Source organism: Marmota monax, unplaced genomic scaffold, assembly GCF_021218885.2.
Source record: "Marmota monax isolate L192 unplaced genomic scaffold, Marmota_monax_Labrador192_F-V1.1 WCK01_AAM20220418_F8-fsc00014, whole genome shotgun sequence".
Taxonomy (NCBI): domain Eukaryota; kingdom Metazoa; phylum Chordata; class Mammalia; order Rodentia; family Sciuridae; genus Marmota; species Marmota monax.
Window position 1 is genome coordinate 8,074,910 of NW_026695222.1, and position 14,631 is coordinate 8,089,540.

Genomic DNA, 14,631 nt, shown 5'->3' on the forward strand with positions numbered 1-14,631 from the left:
TTGAAGTCACCCATAATTATTGTGTTGTGGTCTATTTGACTCTTGAACTTGAGGAGAGTTTGTTTTATGAACGTTGCAGCACCATTGTTTGGTGCATACATATTGATAATTGTTATGTCTTGTTGGTGAATGGTTCCTTTTAACAGTACATAGGGTCCTTCTTTATCCCTTTTGATTAACTTAGGTTTGAAGTTGATTTTATTTGATATGAGTATGGCCACTCCTGCTTGCTTCCGAGGACCATGTGAGTGATATGATTTTTCCCAACCTTTCACCTTCAGTTTGTGTATGTCTTTTCCTATCATATAAGTCTCCTGAAGGCAGCATATTGTTGGATTTGTTTTTTTAATCCAGGTTACTAGCCTATGTCTCTTGATTGGTGAATTTAAGCCATTAACATTTAGGGTTACTATTGATATATGGTTTGTACTTCCAGTCATGCTTATTTATTTATTTATTTTAATATGGCTAGTTTTTCCTCTTTGGTTATTTTTCCCCCCTTTACTGAGTTACCTCCCACAGTTAATTTTGGGTACTGTTTTTCAATTCCTCTTCTTGTAGTGTTTTGCTCAAAATGCCTTGCAGTGCTGGTTTTCTGGCTGCAAATTCTTTTAGCTTTTGTTTATCGTGAAATATTTTAATTTCATTGTCAAATCTGAAGCTTAATTTTGCTGGATACAGTATTCTTGGTTGGAATCCATTATTTTTCAGCGTTTGAAATATGTTGTTCCAGGATCTTCTTGCTTTCAACGTCTGTGATGAAAAATCAGCCGTTAACCTAATTGGTTTATCCCTGAATGTAATCTGCCTCCTCTCTCTCGTAGCTTTTAATATTCTCTCCTTGTTCTGTATGTTGGATATCTTCATAATTATGTGTTTTGGAATTGATCTATTATGGTTTTGTATGTTTGGGGTCCTGTAGGCTTCCAGGATTTGGCAATCCATTCCATCTTTCATATCTGGGAAGTTTTCTAAGATTACTTCATTCAATAGTTTGTTCATTCCTTTGGTTTGAACCTCTATACCTTCTTCTATCCCAATGACTCTCAAGTTTGGTTTTTTTATGACATCCCATATCTCTTGCATGGATTGCTCGTGATTTCTTAGCATCCTTTCTGTGTTGACTATATTCTTTTCGAGTTGATAAACTTTGTCTTCATTATCTGATGTTCTGACTTCTATTTGATCTAGTCTATTTGTAATATTCTTGTTTGAGTTTTTAATTTGGTTTATGGTTTCCTGCATTTCTAGGATTACTGTTTGATTTTTTTTAAATCTCTATCTCCTGGTAGAGTTCATTCTTTGCCATTTGAATTTGCTTATGTAATTCATTTTCAAAGTATTCTTTCATTGTTTGGACTTGCTGTCTAATGACTTCTCTAAGATTCCATTCCATCTGAGTCAGGTATGCCTTGAGTTCTTTCTCTGTCCATTTTTCTGATGCCTCTAGGTTCTCCTGTAAATTTAAGTTGTCCTGCATTGTTTGTAATCTTTTTTCCCTTGTTTTTTCATGGTGCTCATGTTACTTTCCAACTCTGTTTGACTGCTGTGTTTCTGTTTTCTCCTATAAATTTGTTTTGGTTTTGTATAGCTCCAATATCTCTCCTTTGTGTTGGGAGACAATGTTTAGAGATGTTGGATTTAATTGTGATTTAAGGTAAATTCATTAGTTTCATTAAAGGCCTACAGATTTTGATGGCATATAGAGAATTGAGGTTTGAACTTAGGATTTTATGTTAAGGTCGGGCGATTTGATGGTATGGAGGTTTATATATGTTAGCTTCTTTGGGGGTTTGCTCAAATGCAGGTGGATATTAACAAGAGAATAGACAGGAGTACTTGGGGGTAGTTAAGGGCTTAGGCGGACTATAGACCAACTCATAGTATTCATCTATTTGCATTTAGTAAATTATATGTAATCGGGGTGGTCATGCTTAAGAGGAAAGATGGGGAAAAGGTAAGGAAGCAAACCAAGAAAGAGAGAGGGAGAGAAGAAAGAAAGAGAAAAGAATAGAAAAGAAAAAGAAATGATAAAAAAATAATAAAATACATTAAAATAAAAATTACAATTAAAAAAGTAACTTAAAAAAATTAAAATTAAAAAATTAAAATTTTTTTTAAAAAGGCACTGTTAGGCTTCTATTTTCTTCGCTTCCAGTAGGTGGTGCTGTGCCTTCTGGGCCAAAATTTTGCCCTCTGGCTGTAGGAAACAATCCATGTGAGGCCGCTCCCTCCTCCCCCACCTGGTGTCTCTCCAAACCTGTTAGCTTAGATTTATTCCTGGTCTCTAGTCTCCTCGCTTCTCCTGCCAGACAGGCCTTCCCCAGTGTGATACCTCTCCGCAGTTCAAGCTACACTCTGGGCCTGCAGTTTCCTGGATGTGGAGCTCGGTTATTGGGAACCGGCCCCCTATTGTTTTGATTCCCTCTGATAGCCACTCCTCCGAGAGCTGGCAAGACAGGTTTCGTTTTCACTGCTGGTGGGAGGGGGGAGTTGGAGGTCAGGTACCTTTACCTTTCCCCACGCCTCTACTCACACTCACTCTGATGTTCACGCCCCCGGAAAGCCGGGGAGAGATTTTATGTGATTTCCCTGCTGTATGGGAGAAGGGCTAAATGTCACACACCTGTTCTATTGCTGAACTTGCTGTGATCTGTCAGAAACTGGCGATGGTGACGTCAGCTCTCCAAGATGGTGGCCGCTGGCTTCCTCGGTGGGTTGTCCGTTGTGGAGGACAGATCTGGATTGTTTCTCTCCCCCGTCTCAAACCCAGAACTCAGCCTGGAGCACAGTGAGGGCACAGTTGGCAGGACCCCACAGAATCCGCAGCGCCGTTTCTCTGTGTTGCTGGCACGCCGTTTCTCAGCCCAAAGTCTCTGGCTGCACGGCGGGCCGCCGATCAATCAGCCTGAATCTCCGGGCGCACGGTTCACTCGCGATTGAGCCCCAGTAATTGATCCTCAGGTGATGGAAGTCCTTCCTCTAGGTTTCGGTGCACCCCAATTTTGCTGGGAATTCCTAATAAGATAGCTTTTGGCCGTTCTAACTCGTTATTCACCTGCGCAGTGATGCGGTACACGGGGGTGATGCACTCTATTCGCCGCCATCTTCCCAGATCCTCCATTGACCTTTGTGTCTATCTCTTTACCCCTATTACACAATCTCAGTTACTAGCATTACATGATGTTCCTATTCAATAGGCTGAAAATCTGTGTCCCCTCAAAATTAATATATTGAAATCCTAATCCCCAATGTGATAGTATTAGGAGATGGGGCTTCTGGGGATAATTAGGCCATGAGGATGGAGCCTTGTGAGTGAGATTAGCGCACTTACAAAAGGGACCCCACCAAGCTCTTGGGGTGTTTCTGTCATGTGGAAGTATAGTGAAAAGATCACAGTCTAAAACCCAGAAGAGGGCCCTCACCAGAATATGACCAGGCTGGCACCCTGATTTCTGACTCCAGAATTGTGACAAATAAATTTCTGTTGTTCATAAGCTACCTAGTCTATGGGACTTTGTCTTAACAGCCCCAACGATGACATACTGAAATTGCGAGGACTGTTTTCTTCCTGTTTTGTTATTCTTTTTCAAAATTGTTTTAAATATTTTATTTCTTTTGTCTCTTCATATAAATTTTAGAATAATTTTGTTTCTGTACTCCAAAAAATATTTCTAGGGTTTTGATAGGAATTGTGTTAAATCTGAACATTAAATTTGGAGAGACTGATCATCTTTACTCTGTTGGGCTTCCAACCATAAAAACACCTAGATCTTTGATTTTCAACAGCAGTGTTGTATAGTCTCTAGCATACACATTTTGTATGTGTTTTGATAGATTTCCATGTAAGTATTTTTTGAGGGTTTGTAAATGGTATTGTACTTCTAATTTTGGAGCTCACATGATATACTGCTAGTATAGAGAAATACAGTTTGTTTGCTTGTTTGTGTTTTTCTTATATCCTGTGACCTTGCCTAATTCACCTCTTATTTCCAGGAGTACTTTTATATTCCTTGGGATTTGTTACTTCATTTGCCAATACAGACAGTTTTTTTTTTTCTTTTTACTGATCTTAGATGTCATTTATTTCCTTTTATTGTCTTAAGGTTGTGGCTACAGTTTTTACCACTATGTTGAATAAGAGTGATGACAGCAGATATCTGTGCCTTGCTGTCAACCTTAGGGGAAAACATTCCATCTTCCACCATGTTATCACTCAACTTTAACAGATACTCTTTCTCAAGCTGAGGAAAATGATCCTCTTCCTAATTTTCTGTTCTTATCATAAATGTGTTGGATTTCATCAAATACTTTTCTGCATTAATGATGATCATGTGACTTCTTTAAACTATTAGTGGTAAATACTGATTGAGAACATGGAACTAGCTTTGTGTCCCTAGAATAAGCCCTACTTAGTGCTGAGTTCTATTTGTAAATATATGTGAAGGATTTTTGCACCTATAGTCATAAAGTGGATTGACCTTATAATTTATTTTTATGTAGTGTTCTTTTCTTGGTTTTATTATCAGGGTAATCCTAGCTTCATAAAATGAATATGGAAGTATTTCCTCATCTTCTGTTTTCCAGGAGAGATTGCGAAGAATTAGTATTAGTTCTCAAACCATTTGGTAGAATTCTCCAGTGAAACCATCTGAGCCTGGAGATTTCTTCTAATGGCAGCTTTTAAACTATGAATTCCATTTCCTTAATAGTTATAGGGTTATTAAAATTATTTCTTTTATATTGTGTGATTTGTAATGTTTTTCTTTTTTTAAGTAATTGGCCCATTTCATCTAAGTGGTCAAATTTGTGTATGTTCTTTGTAATAGTCCTTTGTTTTTTTGATGTCTGCATGATGTATAGTAATATCCCTTCTTTTATTCAGAATTTGGTAATTCAAGTCTTTTTTTTCCCTTTGTCATTCTTGCTAGAGTTCTGTCAACTTCATTGTTCTCTTCAAATAACACTTTGTTCCACTGATTTCTCTATTGTTTTTCTATTTTCAATTTCATTGAATTTCATTGATTTCTGCTATTATCTTTATTTCCTTTTCTCTGTTTGCTTTAGGTTTCTTTTTCTCCTTTTTCTGGGTGCTTAAGGTAAAAGCTTAGGCTATTAATTAATGCTCTTTCTCTTTCCTAATGTATGGATTTAGTGCTGTAAACTTCTTTATCACTGCTCTAGATCTGTCCCATACATTTGGACATACTGTGTTTTTATTTTCATTCAGTTCAATGTACTTTTTTATTCTCTTTGACACACTGATTATTTAGAAGTGTATTGCTGCCAAGTGTTTCAATGCCTTCATGTTATACTTGTTACTGATTTATAATTTGATTTCATCATGGCTGGATAATATAGTCTGTATGAATTCAGTTCTTTTATTTGTTGATGCTTGTTCTATGATCCAAGATATAGTCTATCTTGGCTTATGTTCTATTTGCATTTGGAAAGAATACTGTTGTTAGATAGTGTTCTATAAACATCACCTAGGTCTTTTTTGTTTCTGGTGTTATGTTCTTCCATATTCATGTTAATTTTCTGTCTAGTTTTTCTATCGGTTGTCAAGAGAGGAGTGTTGAAGTCTTCAACTGTAATTGCAGATCGGTCTATTTCTCCTTTAAGTTCTATTAGTTTTTGCTCCATATATTTGTATCACTGTTGTTTATTGCATACACATTTAGAACTGCTATGTCTTCTAGGTGAATCCATCCTTTTATCATTACATAATGTCTCTCTCTATCTATAATTAAAACTTTTTTTTTTACTTTGAAGGCCACTCACTCTATTTTATATAAGGTAACTTCTGCTTTCTTTTTTTTTTAATTTCTTTTTAGTTGTAAATGAATACAATATCTTTTTTAAAAAAATATTTATTTTTTAGTTGTAGTTGGACACAATACCTTTATTTTACTTATTTATTTTTATGTGGTGCTGAGGATTGAACCAGGGCCTCACATGTGCCAGGCGAGTGCTCTACCACTGAGCCACAACCCCAACCCAGACACAATATTTTTTATGTATTTATTTGTATATGGTGCTGAGGATCGAACCCAGAGCCTCACACTGTGAGGCAAGTGCTCTACCATTGACCTATATAGCCCTAGCCCCATGCTTTCTTTTGATTAATGTTTCCATAGCATATTTTTTTCTATCTTTTTACTTTCAAATTGCCTATATTGTTATATTTATATTTGAAAGTTCTTGTAGATGGTATACAGATGACCATGCTTTCTCAATCCATTCTTCCAATCTCTGTCAGTTAATTAGTATATTTAGATCGGTTTTATTTAATATAACTATGATATGGTAAGGCTAAAGTCTGTCATTTTGCTTTTCCATTATCTGTTTGTTCTCTTTTTTTCCTCTCTGTTCTCTTTGTCTTGCCTCCCTGTGAATTACTTGAACATTTTAAAATTTCATTTTGATTTTTCTATAATGATTTTTAGTCTAGTGACATCATCATTTTACTAGTTCCAATGAAGTGTATAAACCTACCTCTCTTTATGTATCTTTACTACCTGCCCCTGATAATCTAATTGTCTTAATTATTTATGCTAAATATACTTAGAACCACATCAGACAGAGTTATAAATATCAAGCACAATTTAGAAAACTTCAAGAGGAGAATGAAAATCTATGTTTTGTTCATATTTGGGCTCATCTTGCTCTGTACTCCCCTCCCCCCACCATATTAGAAGGTTCTTTATTTATTTTCTTATTTTTTATTTTTTAGCTTTTTTATGTGGTGCTAGGGATCAACCCATGCTTCAGCATGATAGGCAAATACTCTATCATTGAGCCACAACCCCAGCCCTTATTTTTTATTTTATTTCTGTTTAAAGAACTTCCCTTAACCTTTTTTTTTTTAAGGTAGGTCTACTAATGTCACATCTCCTTAGTTTTTCCTTATCTAAGAATGCCTTTAGTCCTCCTTCACTGTTTTTTGTTTTGTTTTGTTTTTTTAATTGATTTTATTTTTTAAAATACATGGCAATGGAATGCATCACAATTCTTATTACACATATAGAGCACAATTTTCATATCTCTGTATATAAAGTAGGTTCACACCAATTGCTGTCTTCATACATGTACTTTGGATAATGATGTCCATCACATTCCACCATCCTTGCTAACTCCTGCCCCCTCCCTTCCCTTCCCCCACTCTGTCCTATCTAGAGTTCGTCTATTCCTCCCATGCTCCCTCTCCCTATCCCACTATATTTTCATTGTATGTAGGATTCTGATTCTGGGTTAACAGATCTTTTCTTTTCTTTCAGCACTTGAAAAAGATTGTACCACTTCCTCTAGATGCCAGTCATTTCAATGACAAATCAACTAAACATGCAGTGTTCTCCTCTGTAGCATTTCTTTCTGCTCTCAAGATTTTTTTTGCCTTTGTGTTCACTTTTCAGAAGTTTGACTATAACGTGTCTTAGTATGAATTTCTTGGAGTTGCCTTGTTTGATGTCCCCTAAGCTTCTTGAACCCATAGGTTTATATACCTTGTCAACCATGGGAAGTTTTCAGTGATTATTTCTTCATGTACTTTTTCAGCCCCATCCTCTTTCTCCTCTTCTTTTGAGACTACAGGGGCAATAATGTTAGAATTTTTATTATCATTGCACAAGTTCATGAGGTCCTATTCATTATTCAAAGTCTACCTTCTCTCTTTTGTTCAGATTGGGTAATTTATATTATTCTATTTTTACCACTCACTGATGATTCTCTCCTCATTCTCCATTCTGATGTTGAACCTATCCATTGAATTTTTAATTATGGTTATTGTAGTTTTTCATTCTAAAATCTCCATATGGTTCCTTTTTATATCTTCTGTGTCTTTGCTGAGACTATTTGTTTTCATTTGCTTCAGGTATTTTCATAATTGCCTATTAAAGATGGAACAGAATCTTGGGAAAGCTCTCTCATGTGTTGGACACTACATTAAATAATGCAAATAGGAGAAAGAAAATGCTGTCAGAGCTGACAATTTTTGTGGGAGAGACAGAAAGAAAACCAAGCAATAATCATCAAAAATAATGTCTAAGTGTGGTCTGGGGTTATAGCTCAGTGGAAAAGCACTTGCATTTTGTGTGTGAGACACTGGGTTCGATTCTCAGCACCACATACAAATAAATAAAATAAAGGTCCATTAACAACTAAAAAATATTTAAAAAAGAAATAATGTCTGGGTGAAAGTGAAAGATCTACTATATGGTCATGGAGCTATGTATTGACCAGTCATGTCCTTCCTCCTCTCTCCAGGGGCCCCCAGTGACACATATGAAGTTTCCACAGACCCTATTTCTGTTTCTGGGCTTTCCATTATGCCCTGATAGCCTACTTGTCTCTTCTTGTGGCGATACAATTCTCCCTAATGACTCTAACCTTTTAATAAATCTTGATATTTAGTAGAGCAGAACCTCACTACTATATTGTTCTGTCCAGAATGTCTTGCTATTTGGGGCTCTTTACTCTCCCACATAAACTTTGGAATCAGCCTGTCAGGTTACAGGATATCTTTACTGGCAATTTTACTGAAATTGCTTTGAATTTATAGCTCCATTTGGGGAAATCAACACCTTAATCACATTATAGCTTTATAACATTGCAAGGACACTCAAGGGTTTATGACTGTGAAGAAACTCCTGGACTCTACAGCAATAACTTCAAATTGTTTTACCATGTACCTCATCAGAATAAAGAACAAATTCAGCCAAAATCATAGGACATTTTAAAAGATGGATTAAATTAGAAAAATATTTAATAAACATTTTTATAAATGTATTAATGGGCTCAATAATTTATTATGATGAATAGTTCTCATTAAGAGAGAAATAAAGAAAATGTAAGGCTATTAGTATTTTGAAGTTGATATAATTCAATCTGCTCTAATGTTTTTAAAATACTGATTTACATCTTGTGATAAAATAATTTGAAGGTGTGTTTTTTTGCTATTTGCTTTTTGTCGCGACCCCTTGCCCGCAAGGAAGACGCAACTCGAGAATCTTCTTTCAACAGTTTATTCAGGCCCTGGATATTTCTTCTTCTCTCTCTCGGATGCCCCTCCCAGCCTTAATAAAGCATCCCAAGCCCCAATGCAAAGCTGCCGCGTGGAGCTTTCTCACAGGGTGGTGAAAAATCATGTGCCAACTTTCCCAGATAAGAAGTTGTTTGTCACAGACCACAGCGAAGCCAGCGTCATCTTGTAATGGCGACCATAATCTGCAGAAACGGCAGAAGCGGCTCACCACAGTTCCCCCTTTCTGTTTTCTTAAAACAATATAGGTGAGAGTAGAGGTCCTATCCCACTGTGTAGAAGTGGCTGCATAGTATGGCTCAGTCCTAAGGAGGGCCCTTCCCCAGATCTGAGGCCATATCAGCCGACGCCTTTTTTCGTGGGGCGGGGCGTGGACGCGTCTAACCCGCATGCAATAGGACATGCTCTCCTTGAGGTCCTCATCAAGGATCACTCAAGTGCAGTGCCTTGCCTCGCATCCTGTATCGTGACGATGGTGGACGAAGGGGGATAGCTGAGGCTGAACTGTGGCTGTTTATAACGACAAACAAGTTGACAGCACCCTGAAAGAAAGGCACGGACTTTAAGATGATAGAAAAGCACTAGTGTGGAAACCCATCTGCGTGCAATGGCAGTAAGACCGGCAGAGTGCAAGGGCTTTCCAACACTAAGAGAATAACAAGGAAAGTCATGTCGATCCCAGTGCAATGTTATAATAACTTGGGGTGTAACGACCATGACAAAGGTTTACTGCTTAAGATGCGCAAGCCAGACTTGAGGCGAGTTGCCATTTTCTAAAGCTGCAAGAGCTTGTATGATCATAGCCTTTTCTTGTGCATGGCGAGTTTTAAGGTGACAGAGAAGCCACAAACAAAGTACAACACCGAAGCAACACATTGCACCAAAAATGCCTACTCCCACCCACTCTTTGAAGAAGGAAAAAGCAGAAGATATCCAATCGGTGAATTGACCCAAAGTCACTGGTTCAACACGGGTACTATTCAAAACAGCAATCTGAGTTAGTTGAGACTGGATCAAGTTTTCTGCTGCCATGGACCAATTTCCGGCCAAATATTCGCCAATGATGCGGGAGGCATTCCTGGAATCATTAAATCTGACAGAGGTTATGCATAAATGTGCACGTTGGTCAACACAACCCAAAAGCACCAAGTCTGCCAATTCTTCTACCTGAGCTTGGAGTAAATCTATTCTTGGGTTGGCAGCTAAAATCCCTGACAAAATATGTTGATTAATTGAATTTTGGGACTCAAGTATGGTGGAAGTTTGTTGAACAACTTGATTAATGGTGGCAGCAGTTTGTACTTGACTGGCCATGGCCACTCCGGCTGTAACCGCTGCAGCAGCAGACACTGCCACAGCTGTCACTATAGCTGCCGTAATTCCAAAATCCCTGCGGACTCTAAGTAGCTCAACAATGGGGAATTTATCTGGGTCCGCAGTGACTGGGATTGGGACAAAGGTTGGAATTTTCATAACCACTGCTACAGTCCAAGAACCATTCCAACACTCAGATAAGAGACAGGTAACACTAGAACAATCCAGCATCCCCGACGAGGTGTCATTAGCCAAAAGGAGCAAGAACGGGGATTGGATGCAGACCATCGCAGGGGGCAATGTGGCATTATATAGCAAAGAGTTGAACGAAACAGATGTAAGTCTATTACCCCGTTCACTCTCCCTAACAGTACCAGAAACATTAGCCAGCCAGCTTCTGACTCCCAGCAATTGAGCCAATGCAGAAATATCAGCTGAAGCCCCCTTCTCATTGGAAATCAGCCATTGAAACCAGGACCAACCTACTCCTGTAGAGGAGTTGGCACTATGGTTAAAGTTATAAACATACCTCTTAAGAGAGGGGGAAAAGGAGAAACCCTTAGCAACTTGAAGTCTCTCCCAAGAATGATCCTGACAAGGCGTAAATGTTGGGGGGAAACCAAGATTAGGGGTACAGTAAGGAGAGGCCTTGAAATGAGTGGCATTGTAAGTACTATTAGAAGAAGGAGGCACTGGGATTAGTACCTTGGAGATCATAGCCAAGGTAGTTATGTTTAAAGCAGAGCTATTTACAGGGGTCCCTGAACCTGATTGCTTCCCTGAAACTACTTGGCTCAGTACGGCATTAATAATACTCCCTGAGACCTGATTGGACCGCAATGGGTCCTCCCAGTTAGTCAAATTTTTGGTCTTAAGGCTAATGCAATTAGCGTTTCCAAGGCTGAAACAAAAAACTCCTGTGAGATTAACCTGAGATTGATTAAAAATGCTCTCCACGTCCCCTCTAGGAGAGGCACAGGGAGCAGACATCTCACATGAGGTAGAGAAAAGAGTGGGGAGGACACTAGAACTACCATGAACCGGCATCGGCATTGGCCAAGCCCGTGCCACTGCCCACCACTGCATTGGTGTCGTCTGTGCCATCGGCACCAGCACCAGAACCAGAGCACGTAGCAGAGTGAAGATCCTCATCACAGGGTTGCTGTGGTATCTCTTGTTGTTGGTCGGTTGATGTCAAGACTCTTCTTGTCAGACGTTCAGGGACCCACAACGGCTCCGTGCGATCCTGGGGAAAAACACATACAGATCCTCGTGCCCATGTCAGCACGGGGTCGGGGCCGTTCCATTGGCCCGTAAGAACATCCTTCCACTTAACATAGCCAATCACAGAGGGCTGAGGGGACACATGTCTATCGGCCACAGAGTGACCATGAATATCCAAATTCAAAAAATTAATGGTAAAGAGAGCTAAGGACAGACGTTCTTTAGGAGTGTGTTCAGCTCCTATTCCCCCTTTTTGTTTTTGTAAAGTTTCCTTTAAGGTGTGATGAGCACGCTCAACAATGCCTTGTCCTTGAGGATTGTAAGGCAGACCATGAGTAAGTTGCACTCCCATGGTAGAACAAAAGGATGTAAATTGTCTGCCAGTATAAGCAGGTCCATTATCAGTCTTAAGGGATGCAGGAGCACCCCATGCTGCCCATGCTTCTAGGCAATGAGTAATAACATTACGTGCCTTCTCTCCCGACAAAGCAGAGTCATGAATAACTCCAGAGCACGTATCAACAGAAACATGTACATACTTGAGGTTACCAAAGTCAGGTATGTGCGTCACATCCATTTGCCAGACAACCAATGGCTTCAATCCCCATGGGTTCACTCCATAAGTAGGGGGATGAAGAAATGTGACACAATGGGGACATTGTAATACTATCTGACGAGCATCCGCTCTTGAAATGGAAAAACACCTGCGCAGCGTTAAAGCATTAACATGGAAATTTTGGTGAAATAATTTAGCCCCCTCTAAGGAGGAAGCCAAGCATATCAACTGGCCTCTAGTGGCTGAGTCCGCACAGGCATTACCCTGTGATAACGGACCAGGAAGAGAGGTGTGAGCCCGTATGTGCATTGGATAAAAAGGAGCAGTGTGGCTACAGATAAGTTGTTGAAGCTGATTAAAGTAAGCAGATACATTATGGGCATTACTAATAGCTCCCACGGCCTCCAGGACTTTGAGTGCTTGTACCACATAAATGGAGTCCGAGATAAGATTAAAAGGAAAAGAACATTGTTTAAAAACCTCAATAACAATTTGCAGTTCAACCCATTGTGGATTACCAGGAGCAAATTGATGCTGAACAGGGGGAGAATCATTAATTACATAAGCTCCCATTCCAGACTTGGAACCATCAGTGAAAATATTAACAGCCCCCGGAATTGGATTGGGTGAAGTTACCTTAGGGAAAATGATGGGATGTTCTTTAACAAAATGGAGTAATGGATGGGAAGGGTAATGATTATCAATATCCCCTTGAAATGAGCAACATAGAATAGCCCAGTTGTCTAGAGTAGCACACAAAACATTAAGCTGAGCCTTAGTATAGGGTATAATAAGAGAAGAAGGTGATTGTCCGAAAAATTGAATGCTTTGGTGGATCCCTTTAAGTGCTAACGCTGCAACAGCATCAGGATAGTATTCTAAAGATTTTCCTGGGGATATATGTGGGTGGATCCATAGTAAAGGCCCATCTTGCCACAGTATTCCAGTAGGCTGCCGCATAGTGGCAAGCACACATAACTGGAAAGGTTTATCACTGTGGAGCCTGCATAGAGTAGCATGTTGTATAGCTTCTTCTACTGTTATAAGGGCCGCCCTAGCCTCTTTGGTGAGGCTACGAGGAGAAGCAAGATATGGATCACCCTTAAGGGTAGCATACAAAGGCTGGAGCACACCATTAGGAATATGTAAATATCCCCTTATCCAATTAATATCTCCCAGCAGTTTTTGAAAATCATTCAGAGTTTGGAGATCCTGAGTTCTTATGGTGATTTTTTGCGGTTTCAATTTGTCATGCCCAATGATTGCTCCCAAATACTCAATAGAATTCCCCGTTTGAACCTTTTCAGGTGCGATATGTAGCCCATATTGAGCTAACAGCTTTACTAAGTCTCTATAGGCCTCATTAACTGTCTGCTCTAACTTAGCGGCCAATAACACATCATCCATATAATGAATGATCTTGATGGAGGAATACTTATGTCTGAGAGGTGCGAGTGCCTTCCCCACATACATCTGGCACATCGTGGGACTATTAGCCATTCCCTGCGGCAACACTACCCACTCAAACCTAAGATCTGGCTCCTCGTGGTTACACGAGGGAAGGGTGAAAGCAAAACGTTGTGAGTCTTTAGGATGCAAAGGAATAGAAAAGAAACAGTCTTTAATGTCAATAGCAATAATATGCCAGCCCTGAGGAATAGAGGAGAGCAGAGGCAGCCCTCTTTGAATGGGCCCCATAAGTTGCATTTGAGCATTAACTGCTCGTAAATCATGCAGTAGGCGCCACTTTCCTGATTTTTTCCTAATAACAAATATGGGAGTATTCCATGGAGAAGTAGAAGGTTGGATGTGACCCAAGTCCAGTTGTTCTTTGATTAAATTATGGGCTGCTGCCAATTTAACCGAGGGAAGAGGCCACTGAGGCACCCAAACAGGCTCCTCGGTGAGCCATGTTATGGGTATTTGAGCCCCAGTGGCCCCTAGGAAAAACCCAGACCAAATCTGTTAAGCTTTTGATGACCTTGCACAGGATGCCTACGCCCCTGTAGGTGTTTTCCTAGTCCTAGACCTGGCCTATACCCCATATTTTGCATAATCTGTTGAGACACCGGGGAATAGTCATTACTAAGAGTGAACCCCATGTCTTTCATCAGATCACGACCCCATAAAGAGATAGGTAAATCAAGTACATAAGGCTGAAAAGTGCCATTGTGTCCTTCTGGGTCCTTCCAAGATAGATGTCTACAGCTGATTTGAGGGGCTTGGGCATATCCCAAACCTCTCAGTGATTGATCTGAGAGCTGCACCGGCCACCCCTTTGACCAGTCCTTTTGTGCAATTATACTACGATCTGCTCCAGTATCGAGCAATCCCAAAATTGATTTGCCTTCTATGGTTAAGTTTAAAGTAGGACAGTCATTCATATCTAAGGACAAATAAACAGAATTCCCTCCAGTAACTCCAATCTCATCACTTGTCCTTGAAAAGGAATCAGCAGGAAAGCGGGTATGCAGACTGGGTAGAAGTAGCAATTGGG